Genomic DNA, 15,651 nt, shown 5'->3' on the forward strand with positions numbered 1-15,651 from the left:
TTGTGTCATTTTTTTGTTATTATTATAATTATTATTTTTTTGCTTCTTTGTTTTTTGTGAATGGGGAGGAAAGGCTAGGGAAGGGTGAGATTCTTGAGGAGCTAACATGCAGGAACACACGCACCCCCTGTGACCCCCACACCCTGAACCAGGCCCATGTGTGGGAGCACCCAAGGTCTGCCCAACTTGGCACACCACAGGCCTCCCCCTGGCCCACCCCACTTGACTTGGGCTGTGGCCAAAGAAGGGTGAAGTGAACTAGAGGTGCTTTGGAAAAGTTTTGGGCACTGGTTTTAAAGAAAGAGCTGGGGAGCAGTGGACCAGACCCCAGTGCAGATTCATCCCCAGTTCTATGGGAGAAATCTCTTAAGCCAACTATGCCCCTCCAAGTGGCATCAGCCAGAGGCAGCAGCTCAACAACTGTCTACAAGATAAGGTGGGTGAAGTGAATCTCATTCATCTAATTGGAAGGAAGGACCCACTAAAAAGCAATACAACAACCAAAACCAAAATACTACCAGAGTCCAAATGAAAGGCATAAAAGACATCCCAAGACCATCAAGTTCAGGAGATCAAGGAGCCTGCACCACTGAATCACACAGGGTTCCTACCACAAAAGATCATACCACAGTGCAACAAAGCAAAAAAAAAAGATATTGGTTATTTCATGATATTGGTTTTTTAAAAACATAAAAGATTGAGTAAAAGTTGTCACTGGGACAGAGAGAAGGAAGAGCACTTGTATGAGTCCCAAGGATCATCACCTAGCAGGCTCCAGCTCCTTTTTTTCCTGCCCAGGAATTTTCAAGTTATTATCTAGATTATGTCACTGACAAATTTTCCTTACCTAATAGGAGAGTTTAATTAAGCTTGATAACCATCAGGAATAGAATTAATGAAGCTAGAGCCTTGTTAACAATCTTATCATCTACCACTCTCATTCTCTCATTGTAGAACCAAAGGATCACCAGTGTAGTTTTCAGAGCTGCTGTCACCTCTGAAACTTTGGTCTAAACATGTATTTTAGTAAAAGGACACCCATTATGGGTGGGCCAAAGTTGTGAGCCCAAATAGTACCCAGCTGAGGAAGAAGGAGAACTTGGATGTTCTATTGAACTTCCTTGATCAAACTTTCTGCCCTCAATACACCCTTAAAGGGGCATTCCATAGTGTGACACAGCCCAGAAAGTATCACTGTTCCCTACTAAGTTTAAGATGACGTCTTTCATCATACAAGCAAACAACCCAGGTCTCTAAAAGCCATCATGCTAAATTCTATATTCCTCTCTTAGACAATGGCTCCTCAGGGTCATTACTTCAGTGTTGGGAACCAGGTATCCTGTGGCCATGCCAGGAGCAGCAGCTGCAGGACGAGGTGGTAGCTTTCAGTACCAGTCCAACTACTGGTTTTAAAATGTCCCTCTTTCAGTGGACAGTCCAACCATACAGACCTCCTGCTCATAAACTTACAATATGTTTCAGAAGAGCAAATAACTCTTGACCAAACAGAAACCCCTCCTCTCCAAGCTTCACACAATGTTTCAAGCTTGGCAGCAAAGCACAGACAGGGGAATAGAAGCTGAGCCATACCTGTGCAATCAGTGTGCTGGTGTATCCCTAGAGGGCCAGCAGCTCTTTACAAGACCATGAAAAACTTTAAATGGCAAGTGAAAAAACACTATAGTCATGGAATAAGTTGTTATTACACTCCATATCATTTGAAACCTATAAATGCAAAGGAGGGAGCCCATTGAGCCATGTATGCAAAATAGTTGGAAAACATTTCAGAGATGTGGAAAGTCAAAATACACTGCATTCTTCACAAGTGCAGCAACCACAGAGGCTGCCCTGTCATCCCAAGTCCACACGGGAAGGACTCTAACAGTATCCAACCAAGGAGGCGATGGTGGTGGTTTCAACAGGGCAGACCAGGAGAGGGAAGGAAGCCTATATTTCCTGCTGGATCATGTTAACAAAGGGTCAGCATTTCCAAATCTTAGGCTTGAACAAACAAAACACCCACCAAAAAAGAACAAGAGAATAATTTAAAAGTTGAATCATTGCTTGACTAACAGACTTTGGTCTACCATGTACTTTTCACTGTCCCATTCTGGGACAATCACCTTGTTCATTTTATTTTATTTTATTTATTTTATTGACATTTTTATTGATTGATTTTACAGAGAGAGAGAGAGAATTTGTTGTTCCACTCATTCATGCATTCAGTTGTTGATCCTTATATGAGCTCTGATCAGAGATTGAACCCACAACCTTGGTGAATTGGGACAATGCTCTCACCACCTGAACTACCTGGCAAGGCTTGTTAATTTTATTTTTGAAAAGTTTCAGGCTCTACCTTTTCACCTCTGACTTTCTTTTCTTAGTCTATCCCTGCCATTCTGCTTTTATAAGTGGCTACACTTGCCTTCTGAATAGTTGAAAGAGGCTTGTACAGTATCTCTTCCAACATAAAAGAAGTTGACTGGACTTCTGGTTAAGATGGAGGCCTAGACTGACATGCTTCATCTCCCTCCACAACTAAGAAGGAATATGACTCCCACAAAACCAGAAATAACCAGAAGTTCCAGAAAATAAAACTACATGGAAGTCGAATGTACATGGAGGGGTGAAGCTGTGGTGGAAAATTCAAGCTGTGCTGGTGGGGACAACTGCGGTAATGGCAGCAGGATAGCAGTGAGCACAGACACCCGTATTTAAGGGGAGGTGAGAAGCACCTGAGGAGAACCCCTGGCTGAAGACCAAACCTGTCAACTCGCGATTCCAATGCCAGGGAAGGCAGACTCTACTGCCTAGGACTGTGAGAACTTGAGGGTGTGGGAACAGAGGAGGAGGCTCTCAGTCTCTCATCAGAGAGTGAATGGCAGGAATCCATCTCGGACCCCCACCCCCACACAAAGCACTATAGGGTGGTGAGAAGAGTCACCTGGTAGTGATGAATGCATGGGGCTCCGCCCCTTATAGGACTGTGACAGCACCGCCCAGGAAGCAGAGGTGAAAACAAAACTGTCAGGATTGCGCCGATCATGATAGAGATCCCAATGATGCAGCTGACGAGACAGCAAATATCTAATGAAGCAACAGATAGGAAATCTTTCTGAGGCACAGTTCAGAGCTTTGGTTATAAGAATGCTTACAGACCTAACAGCAGATCTTAAATAAGATGGGGAAGGAATGAAGGCTAGTCCTACTGAAATGAATGAAAACCCATATGAAACTAGTGGTGAGGGCAAGAAAACCTGGGACCAAGTCAACAAATCCGAACATAGGGAAGGAACAGTCAACCAGTGCAGAAAAGCGAAAGAAAAAGTGAGGAAAATGGAGAGAGGCTCAACATCCAAATTATAGGGTTGCCAGAAGGTGACGAATAAGAACTAGAAATTGAAAAATTATGTGAAAAAATAATGAAGCAGAACTTTTCTAACTTGGGGAAAGAAATAGACTTACAGTGCAGGAAGCACAGAGAGTTCCAAAACAAAAAACAAAAAAAAAATGGACACAGAGAGAACCACACCAAGACACATCATAATCAAAATGTCAAAAATTAAGGATAGAGAATTTTAAAAGCAGCAAGAGAGAAGAAGAGAATTATGTACAAAGTGGCCCCAGTTAGACTATCAGCTGATTTCTCAAAATAAATTCTCCAGGAAAGAAGGGACTGGCAAGAAATATTCAAAGTAATGAAAAGCAAAAACCTACAACCACAATTACTCTATCCAGCAAAGCTGTCATTCAGAATAGAAGGTCAGAGAAAGTGCTTGCAGGACAAAGCAAAACTGAAAGAGTTCATCAGATCCTAACCACTGTTATATGAAATGTTAAAAGAACTTGTTTAGAAGAAAGAGGATTAAAATTATGAAAATTAAATTGAAAACTGTATCACAACAACTAACAACAGAAGCTAGGGAATCGAAACAAAGGCAAACTAAGCAGGAAACGAGAGTGGGAAAAGAATTATAGGTATGGGGAACATTTTGGGGGGAGGCCAGTAGGGAGCGGGAAGGTGGGAAGTGGAAGGAGATGATACAGGAATTAAGAAGCATAGTAGGAGTGAATGGAGTAAATAGGAAGATGCTGAGAAGAACTATATGCACAACTAATGGACATGGACTAAAGTGGGGTACAGCTCGATGGAGGGGGAATCACTGGGTGGATGGGAACAAAGGGAAAAGAAATTGGGACAACTGTAACAGCATAATCAATGAAGCATATTAATAAATAAATAAATAAAAGAAGTTGGCTGTGATAATTAAGTTGAGACTATAGCAACAGACCGAGATCTCACTTTAAGTTTTTATTTATTTATATATTTTTATGCACAGGGCATGGCTTGAATTAGTTTTATTTTTATTAACTTTAAATATATATGCAAATAGATGGTGGCAGAGTAGGTAGCAGTGTTGTCTTCTTGCTCCCATCATGGAAGGACTTGAAGTACAAACACTGATTGGAATGAATGAGTGAGGATTTCAGATAGGGTGAACATAGACGGAAGTGTTGGAGCAGTGTGAAAGAGGGCAGAAAGCTCAGCCTGCACTCTCCAAGCAGAGTCGCTGGGCTTTCCAGCCTCTGCTGCACCACACCAAAAGGGGCAGGTGATGACCGGCTCATTAGCTGGATTTTCTTGGAAACTTATCCCTGCCATAGGTGCCCTGACAAGCAAGAAGGTTTGGTTGAAACAGCTGGACGTGTGGGAAGTCAGAGAATAGCCCAGACTGTGAGAAACTGTGAACTGAGTCTTGGTGGGGACCCCCTGGGCTGGCAACCCTGTGCCCAGGGGTGCTCACATCAAGGCTCCACTGAACAAAAACACAGAAGTGAGTTGCAGAGAGGGGCCCATGTGGGAAAGCTGTGGCAGAAACCCAGACTTGATGGGGACCCTGGGCAGGCAACACTGCACCCACACGCGCACATGCAACAAGGCTCCACCAAATAAAAATGCAGAACTGAGCCATGGAGAGGGGCCCATACAGGAAAGCTGTGGTGGAACCCCAGACTCAGTAGGGACACCAGGCATGCAACTCTATGCACACATGCACATACCAAGGCTCTGACAGGAAGGGAGCTGTGCCGGTGCTGCAGCTTGGAGGCAACACAGGGACTTTTTTGGAGGAGGAGGAGAGACAAGACCCAAGGCTGGGCAGGGACTATGGGCATGCGCACTGGCTCAACAGCAGAGTATCATTGCTAGACAAGCCTGAGAAGTGCTGGAGGGTGCCGCAGGACCACTGGGGAGCACCCAACTCAGTCTGGCTCACAGTAGAGAGCTGAGGTAGGCCCACAAGTGAGAGAATAGCAGCCTCAGAATCCAGCTAGATGTCCTCACAGACAGCCAGAAAAGAATTTTGGAACCCATGGAGTTTTGATCAGGGGTGAATCCAGAAAAAGAAGACAGTGCCCAAAGGCTGTACTGGGGAAAAGCTCTTTCTATAATGTGTTTCATATCTTCTCTCCCTTCTATTCTTATTCTTTAATTTTTTGTTTGTTTTGTTTATCCTCCCCCGCACACTAAATATATAGCATATCACTGTTATATAAACCTAATACTATACACTTCCTCACTTTATTCTGCATGTTTAACATACAATGTAAATATTACTTACCGTCTCGCATAGCTTTCACTCTACTTGCTACTATTATGATTATTCTACTATCTTCCCTCTCAAAATTCATCTTTCCTTCAGTTAGCCAACTCTTATCTGTTTTTCCTTTAGTATAATAGTCTTAACTTCTTTACATCTATATTAATACTTGCTCACTTGCTGCTGATAGTGTAATTGTGGGTGGGGGATATTTTTGAGGGTGTGGGTTTCTTGCCTGTGTTGTGTGTTTATGTTTTAACAGTATCTCCACAAAAGAACTCAAGACATGGTGGACAGAGTGACTCTCAATCAACTAGCCAGAGGAAAAGTTTGACCAAAGAGTAACTGAAATACAGCCAGACAGCTTAAACAAATGGCATAAAGGGTGTCCCAAGAGCGTCAAGCCTAGGAGATCAAAGAGACTACACCACTTAATCCCAGAGGTTTTCTACCACAGAAGTTCACAACATGAAGACAGAAAGTTAAAGCAGACAAATCTAAGAAACATAAACAAACAAGAAGAGGCATCCAAAATGGGGAGACACAAAACAACCTCCCAATGAAAGGAAAAGAGGAATCCCCAGAAAGAGTGCTAGATGAAACAAAGGTGAGCAAACTATCAGACATGGAATATAAAAGAATGGTTATAAGGAAAGTCAGTGAACTTGACAAACTCAGAGAAAACTACAACAAACTCCAGGGGAACTACAAAGAACTCCAGGGAATCTACAAGGAAATTACTGAGAATTACACCAGCATAAAAAAGGACATAGTGACTATCTGTAAGAACCAGGAAGAAATGAAGAATACAATTTCTGAACTGAAGAACAGAGTAGAAGCAATCTAAAGCAGACTAAATGATGCAGAGGACTGGATCAGTGAGTTAGAGGACAACATAGAAAAAATTCGCAGACTATATATCAAAGTGAAAAAATACTTAAAAAGAATGAAGAGGGTTTAAGAGAACTGCAGGACAACACGAAATGAAACAATATCCATATCTTAGGGATATGAGAAGGTAAAGAAGAAAATGGCGTAGAAACCCTGCTTGAAAAAGTAATGAGAGAAAGTGTTCCTAACTTGATGAGAGAAAAACTCATGCAAGTCCAGAGAGCACAGAGGTTCCCAATGAAGATTAACCCAAAAAAATCCTACTCCAAGGCACATTATAATTTAAATGGCAACATTTAAAGACAAAGAGAGAATCCTAAAGGCAGAAAGACAAAAAAAGCAAATAACATACAAAGGAGCTCTGAAACATTACAAGCCAGAAGGGAGTGACAAAATATATTTCAAGCAATGAAAAACAAAGGCATACAACCAAGACTACTCTACCCAGAAAGACTTTCTTTCAAAATGGAAGGTAAAATAAGGAATTTCCCATACGTAGGAAGACTAAAAGAATACATCTCCACCAAACCAGCATCACAAGAGATGTTAACGGGAATGCTTTAAGAAAAAGAGAGAGAGAGGAAGACATGTACAAAGGGAAATGAATAAATATCTGTTAATAATAACCTTAAAGGTAAATGGATTAAATGCTCCAATCAAGAAACATAAAATAGCAGAATGGATACAAACACACGACCCACATCTATGCTATCTACAAGAGACACACCTTAAAACAATGATTTACACAGACTAAAAGTGAAGGGATGAGAAAAAGTATTCCAAGCAAATGGACATGAAAAAAAGCTGGAGTGGCAATACTTATATCAGATAAAGCAGATTTTCACAGCATAAAAAGACAATGAAAGACATTTCATAATACTTAAGGAAACAATCCATCAAGAAGATATAACCTTGGTAAATATATATGCACCCAACATAGGAGCACCAAAATATATAAGGAAAATATTGGAAGACTACAAGAAGGATACCAGCAGCAAAACAATCATAGTAGGGACCTTTAACACCCCATTGTCAACAATGGAGAGATATTTGAAGCAAAGAAACACCAAAGATATTGAGACATTCAACAACACTAGGTCAAATGGACTTACTTGACATATATAGAACTTTTTACCCCAAAGAAGCAAAATACATATTCTTTGCAAGTGCACATGGATCAGTTTCAAAGACACACCACATGGTAGGACACAAAAGAAGCCTCAACAAATTCAACAAAATGTAAATTATATCAACCATTTTCTTAGATCACAATGCCTTAAAACTAAAAACCAACCTCAAGGAAAAAACTCAATGACATTAAAACTCATGAAGAATGAATAATATGATATTAAATAATAAATGGATTAACAATGACATCAAGGAAGAAATCAAGAAGTTGCTGGAAACAAATGATAATGAACACACAACAACCCAAAACCTATGGGACACAGCAAAAGCAGTCCTGAGAAGAAAATTCATAGCAAAACAGGTCTACCTACAAAGGATAGGGGAATCTCAAATAAAAAATCTAACCCTACAGCTACAAGAATCAGAAGAACAACAACAAACAAAGACCAGAGTGAGTAGAAGGAAGGAAATCATCAAGATCAGAGCAGAATTAAATGGCATGGAGACTAAACAAACAATTCAAAAGATTAGCAAAAGTAGGAGCTGGCTCTTTGAAAAAATAAACAAAATCAACAAGCCTTTATCCAGGCTCATCAAGAAAGAAAGAGAGAAGACCCAAATAAACAAAATCAGACACAAAAGAGGAGAAATCACAACCAATATCACAGAAATACAAACGATTGTAAGAAATTACTACAAAGAACAGTATGGCAATAAACTTGACAACCTAGATTAAATGGACAAATTTCTAGAAACATTTAATTTTCCAAAACATAATCAAGAAGAAGCAGAAATACTGAACAGACTGATGACAAAGAGAAAATTGAAACAGAAATAAAAAAAGTCCCGGCACACAAAAGCCCTGGAACGGATGGCTTCACAGGCGAGTTTTACAAAACATTTAGGGAAGAATTTATGCCTACCTTTCTCAAACTATTCTAAAAAATCGAAGAAAAGGGAAGACTCCCAGACTCTTTCTATGAAGAAAGTATTACCCTAATTTCAAAACCAGGTCAAGACACAATAAAGAAAGAAAACTACAGGCCGATATCACTGATGAATATAGATGCTAAAATCCTCAACAAAATATTGGAAAACCCGATCTAGCAACACATTTAAAAGATCATACACTCCTCCTTGGAGAAGTGTTTGTTCAGGTCTTTTGCCCATTTTTTAATTGGGCTGTCTGTCTTCTTGGTGTTGAGATGTGTAAGTTCCTTATATATTTTGGAGATCAATCCCTTGTCTGAAATATCATTGGCAAATATGTTTTCCCATATGGTTGGTTCCCTTTTCATCCTGACATGTTTTCCTTTGCTGAACATAAATTCTTTAGGTTGATGTAGTCCAATTTGTTTATTCCTTCCTTTATTTCCTGTGCCTTAGGAAATGTATTAGTTAAAATACTGTTACATGGGATATCTGAAATTTTGCACATCCTTGTCCTGTTCTCCCAGCATCATTTGTTGAAGAGGTTCTTCTCATTCCAGTTTATGTTCCTTCCCGCTTTGTTGAATATTAGATGATAATATAGACTGGGGTTTATTTCTGGGCTCTTTATTCTGTGCCATTGATCTAAATATCTGTTCTTATGCTAATGCCAGGCTGTTTTGATTACAGTGGCTTTGTAGCATAGTTTGATGTCAGGTATTGTGATTCCTCCTGCTTTGTTCTTCTGTCTCAAGATTGTTGTGGCTATTCGGGTTCTTTTTTGGTGCCATGTAAATTTTTGAAGTACTTGTTCTAAGTCTGTGAAATATGTCATTGGTATTTTAATAGGGATTGCACTGAATCTGTAAATTACTATAGGTAATATAGACATTTTAATGATGTTGATTCTTCCCATCCATGAACATGGTATTTGCTTCCATTTATTTGTATCATTCTTAATTTCTTTCTTCAGTGTAATGCAGTTTTCTGAGTACAGGTCTTTTATCTCATTGGGTAGGTTTATTCCTAGGTACTTTATTTCCTTGTTGTTGTAGTAAATGGGATTGTTGTTTTTTGTTTTTTTTTTTTTTTAGTTTCTATGTCTGATTTTTTACTATTGGTATACAGAAATGTCTTCGATTTTTGAATTTTTTTCTTTGTACCCTGCTATTTTGCCAAATTCACTTATTATGTCAAGTAGTTTTTTAGTGGAGTCTAGGGTTTTCTATGTATACTATCATATCATCTGCAAATAATTACAGGTTTACTTCCTATTTTCCAATTTGGATGCCCTTCTGGCTTGTAGTGTTTTTGTTGAGAAATCAATTGATAGCCTTATCACCACTTCTTTGTATGCTATTTGCTCTTTTCCTCTTGCTGCCTTTAGGATTTTCTCTTTGTCTTTGAATGTTGCCATTTTAATTATGATGTGCTTTGGAGTGAGCCTTTTGGGGTTCATCTTCATTTGGACCCTCTGTGCTTCATGGTCTTGCATGACTTTTTCTCTCAACAAGTTAGGAATGTTTTCTGTCATTACTTTTCAATCACGTTTTCTATCCCATGCTCCTCTTCGTCTCCTTTTATCTCTATGATATGGATATTATTTCATTTCATGTTGTCCTGCAGTTCTCTTAAACACTCTTCATTCTTTTTTAGTCTTTTTTCATTTTGTTTCATTGTCTGGGAATTTTTTTCTACATTGTCCTCTAACTCACTGATCCGATCCTCTGCTCATTTAGCCTGGTATTGATTGCTTCTACTCTGTTCTTCAGTTCATAAATTGTATTCTTCATTTCTTCCTGGTTATTATTGATAGTTTCTATGTCATTTTTTATGCTGATATACTTCTCAGTAAGTTCCTTGAAGATTCCCTGGAGTTCTTTGTAGTTCCCCTGGAGTTTGTTGTAGTTTTCTTTTAGTTTGTTTAGTTCATTGAGCTTCCTCATTACTGTTTTTTGAATTCCATGTCTGATAGTTTGCTTGCCTCTGTTTCATCTATCCCTCCCTCTAGAAATTCCTCCCTTCCTTTTGGTGGGGTGTTGTTCCTGTTGATGGGGTGTTATTCCACCTCCCCATTTTGGTAGTTTGTCTTGTTTGTTTCTGCTTTTTATATTGATCTGCTTTTATTTTCCGCCTGTGTGGTGTGACCTTCTGTGGTAGTAATCTGTGTGATTCAGTGATGCAGTCTCCTTGATCTCCTTAACTTGATGCTCTTGGGATACCCTTTATGCCTTTTTTTTTTTTTTTTGACTCTCTAGAGGTTTTTTGTTTTGTTTGTTTTGTTGCTCTTTGGTGGGTTCTTCTCTTAAATTAGCTGACTGAGAGTCAGTCACTCTGCCCATTTCTGACAGTTGTTAAGCTGCCCCTGGTTGATACCTCTTGAGGAGAGTTGTCTGCTTATGAGATTTCTCCCATAGCACTAAGGTTGCGTCTGCCCTGGGATCTGATCTGCTGCTCCCCAAGTTTTTCTCCAGAACCAGTGTCCAAATTTTCCCAAAGTTCCTATAGTTCATTTCACCTTCTTTGGCTGCATCCCAGGTGAGTGTGGCAAGTGCATTTTCTCCCACCAGCCAGCAGGCAGGCCAGGGTGCCAGGCCAGCCCAAGGGCAGTGGTAGGGGGCATTCCTCCGTGCTAGCGCACAGGACATGGGTGTTCCTCTGTGCCAGTTGGCTGGCTGGGGACGTTCCCCCGCACGGCTGGGGCTGCGCAGGCTGTTGATGTTTCCCTTTGCCAGGGGTGATTGGGCTGGGGACGTTCCACCGCGCTGGCATGCGCACGGGCTGGTAGTGTTCCCCTGCTCCAGTGGTTGGGCCGATCAGGGGCGTTCTGCTGCGCTGGCTTGTGGTGCCAGCCAGTAGGGATCCCCTGCTCTGGTGGCTGGGCAGGTCAGGGGCAAACCACCGTGCTGGTGGGCAGGGGCGTTTCCCTACCCTAGGCTAGTGCTCTGCCTGGGGTGATGAGTTTGGGGGCTGAGTGCACCCCTGCAAGTGGGTCCTACATGAGCACTCCTTATGGACCTTGCCCTGCCCCTAGCCTTTCCTCCCTGATCTGCAAAAAACAATCAATAAATTGAAAAAAAGAAAAGGAAAAGAAAAAAACAAACCACACAAAAAAAGAACACTGCTCCCAGCCTCCCAGAGCCAGACGCCACTTGGCCAACTCCTGGCTCTGCCGACAGGTTCTGACGGGATCTCCACCTTTTACTGCTCTCAGGGGAGACATAGGGGCATTGAGAAAACTTTGTGCTCTTCTAGCCACTGCCCAGAGAGCCAAGCCAGCCAGAACTCGTGCCTCTCCTGTGTCTCCTCCATGAACCTCAGCAGACAGGTCACTTAAAGGTGGCCTTCTCCACCTGCAGCAGCACCAAGGCTCAACTCCTGCCAGTATCCAGATGTTAACAGATGCTCTATCCACATCCAGCTGAAACAATAGACCAGTCTCAGCAGCAAACAAGGGCAACCTCTCCTCATGCATATGCCCTCTTCCCTTTTCAGAAATGAGGTTTTGAATAGGGGTTTTTCCTTGAATTCTGTGTACAAACAATCATGTAAAGAACGAGGTGCCTTGCTCCTTCTATTGCTGTTTTATTGTTTTGTAATATGAAAGTAATGGTTTCAATAGGTAGAATTCATCCTTTATTCAATTTTTTAAATATAAAATATCATTTATATCATTAAAAATATCAATTTTTGGGTGCAACTTTGCTTGCAGAGTATGCACCAGTTTATAGTCATATTGTCAAAGGATAATAGCAGTAGCCAAAAAATTGCTTCCCTGGATTTCTCAGAGCCCCTCTGTTCAATCTCTAATTGACCCACCAGGCATTTTAGCCAGGAATTATGGGGCTGAAGAGAAGGACCATTAGTACCCCCCCAAATTTAAAAACAAACAATTTTCTAGCACTCTCTGAGTGCTCCATGGCATTTCTGCAAATGACCAGCTGCTACTACTTCCCAGAAAGCCTTGTAGATTTCTCTAGCATCTTCCAAAAATGCCCTTGGGGATCTTCATGCTTCTTGCTTTTCCAGAAAGACATTGTGCTTAATTGGGCCACCCTGCTTGCCACAATTTGTCACCAAGAGAAAGCTGCCAGTTGAGTGGTCATTTGAGACAACAAACCAAATTGAATGTAACAATTAAGCCTTTACTCAGTTACTGCAATAATACATATATTACCAAGAGTCTGAATATGAAAGGGCACTGCTTCTACCAGTGTTTCAACCAGTGTTATAATCTTCCACAAAATAATATCAGGCAAATATCAGATTATTAGTGCAGTTGGGAGGAGAACATCCCACTGTATGTATAGTTATTTGTACCACACCTTATCCCCTATATACAATGTATACTATATGTTTACACATACATGCACACATATGCACAATTATTTGCAATAATTGGTACTGTATTATTTTTTATGGTTTTATTGGGATATAATTGACATATATCACTGTGGAAGTTTAAGGTGTACAGCATAATGGCTTGACTTAAATATATTGTTTGTGGTATATACATCAATTTATTTAACCAGTCCCCTATGCTTGAACATTTAGATTATTTTGAATATTTTGCAATTACAAATAATGCTATAATGACTAACCTATGCCTTTTCATTGGTTGGTCTATAAATAAGTACTAACTTAAACTATAAATAATTAAGAAAATTAGAGTCTAATATAAACATATTTGATTGCTGACAATATTTATAAAATGAAGAGACAGTTTTTACATGCATCCACTACAAATGTTCTCAAAATGTTCATATCACAACAACTATTATGATAATTTAGTTATAACTTCAGAAAAATGAGAGAAAATGTTACTGTAATCACTTATTATAAATTTGAAAGCTAGAGACTTTAAAGTAGACCAATTTTTCTATTAAGTGATTTAATTTATCTCTTTATGTAGCTCTTGATGAAGTACCAGATAACAATCTTATGCTCAAACATCAAGATTCTATATTAAAAACCAAACTGCAATTAAGGAAACAAGAAATTTCCACAGAGGAAAGACTCAATAGTAAGTATTGTAATTGTAGATTATTTATATTTTTAAAAATTAAACACATTCAAACTTTTTTGGTTAATGAATGTGTATTTGATCTTATATTTTATAGATATTTTAGCCTAACATAAATATCCTAATATAACTACAGAAAAAAAACAAATGTATTAATATGTCTTGGTTAGAAGTTACTGTCATAAATTATTACATGACCAAGGCCAGGCTCTCAGTTATCCACCAAGGCCAATAACACCAATAATTGTCTCATAAAGGATATATATTTCTAATTAGCTCTGGCAGGTTATGGACGAAAAGTTCAATGAGTGCACTTCACCTATGGTAGTGTCCTTCTGCTGTAGGCTCCAATAGGTGAAGAAAGATATTGCTGAGATCTGTAACTGAAACAGCAAATGAAAATCAGAGGGACCAGGAAAAGGCCGCTTGGGTGGTCAGCTGAAGGGCCTCCAGGGGATCATGTTCATCAGGGGCCAGATCAAAGATAGTGCTCTTTATATGATAACCCAATGGATGGGTGGTATCTGGTCCCTGTTAAAATGTGGCAGTATCTGAAAAATCCTACCAGTTGCTCAAATTACTTTTTGTTTGTTTTATTTTTTTTTAATTTTTACATTTTTTTCAATTACAGTTTACACACAGTATTATGTTTTTATTAGCTCTAGGTGTACAGCATAGTGGTTAGACAATCATATTTTATAAACTGGTAACCCCTGATATTTCCTTGAGGAGTCTAGTTAAAGGTTTATCAATCTTGTTGATCTTCTGTATTCTTTATTTATACTCTTTCATTTATTTTTGCTTTGATTTTTATTATTTCCTTTCTTTTACTTACTTGGGGCTTTGTTTATTGTTCTTTTTCTAGTTCCTTTAGGTGTAAAATTAGATTGTTTACTTCAGATCTTTCTTGCTTCTTGTAGTAAGTCTGTATTGCTATGAATGTCCCCTCATAGGACTACTTTCACTGTGTTGCATAGATTTTTGGTTATTTTGTGTTCATTTTATTTGTTTCAAGGAAACCTTTGATTTCTTCCTATTCACTGTTTAATAACATGTTATTTAGCCTCTAAATGTTTGTGGGGGGAGTTCCTGCAATTGATTTATGGTTTCATACTGTTGTGGGTTGTTATGATTTTAGACTTCTTAAATTTAATGACACCTGTTTTCTAACATGTAGTCTATCTTAGAATATGTTTAACGTGTACTATTTGAAAAGAATGTATGTTATCCTTTGTGGTGAAATGCTCTGACAATATCAATTAAATCCTTCTAGTCTAGTGTGTCATTTTAGGCTGCTGTTTCCTCATTGATTTTTTTTTTTTTTTTTGGTCTGGAAAATTTATTGATCAATAGAGTATTAAAACCCTCTACTATTGCTCTATCCCTTTATGTCCATCAAGATTTGCTTTACAAATTTAGGTGCTACAATGGTGACAAGATTATATTTCCCTTTTGGATTGCTCCTTTTATCATGTAATGTTCTTCTTTACCTTTGTTTTGAACTCTATTTTCTCTGATATAAATAGTGCTACCCCTGCTTTTTTTTTTATTACATTTCCATTTGCATGAAATACGTTTTTTCATCCCTTCACCTTCAACTGTGTGAATCTTTTGTTTTAGGTAAGCTTCTAGACAGCAATTATTTGGGTCTTGTTTTCTAATCCATTCACCTATTATGTTTTTTGTTTGTTTTGTTTTGTTTTTACTTAGAAAGACTTAACTTATGGAAAGGAGGTTATACAGAGAGCTGTGATATAAGTCAATCATCCTGGAATTCACATAGCCCTGCTGAAGAGACTCAATATCATATAGCTTCTGGTTCCTCAAGTCTCTTTGGAGCGGCATTTTTAAATATGTTTTTTATTCTTATTCTATTACAGTGCTCCCAATTTTCCCCCCTTTGCCCTCCTCCACCCATCCAAACTCCCACTTCCACAGTCAATTCCCACAATGTTATTTATGTCTCTGGGTCATTCATACATGTTCTTTGATTAGTCACTTCCCCTTATTTCCACCCTTATCCCCCTCTCCAACTCTGGTCACTTTCAGTCTGTTCCATGTTACCATACCTGTGGTTCT

At 39.2% G+C, this 15,651-nt stretch overlaps 1 pseudogene; it reads left to right on the forward strand.

Annotated features, from left to right (window-relative positions):
* The first annotated feature begins 1,295 nt into the window (after positions 1 to 1,295).
* LOC150019127 (protein LSM12 pseudogene) lies at positions 1,296 to 1,882 on the forward strand (annotated as a pseudogene).
* The last annotated feature ends 13,769 nt before the right edge of the window (positions 1,883 to 15,651 follow it).

The sequence above is a fragment of the Furipterus horrens genome, unplaced genomic scaffold (assembly GCF_987537825.1).
Source record: "Furipterus horrens unplaced genomic scaffold, mFurHor1.1.pri manual_scaffold_2, whole genome shotgun sequence".
In the NCBI taxonomy this organism is placed as follows: domain Eukaryota; kingdom Metazoa; phylum Chordata; class Mammalia; order Chiroptera; family Furipteridae; genus Furipterus; species Furipterus horrens.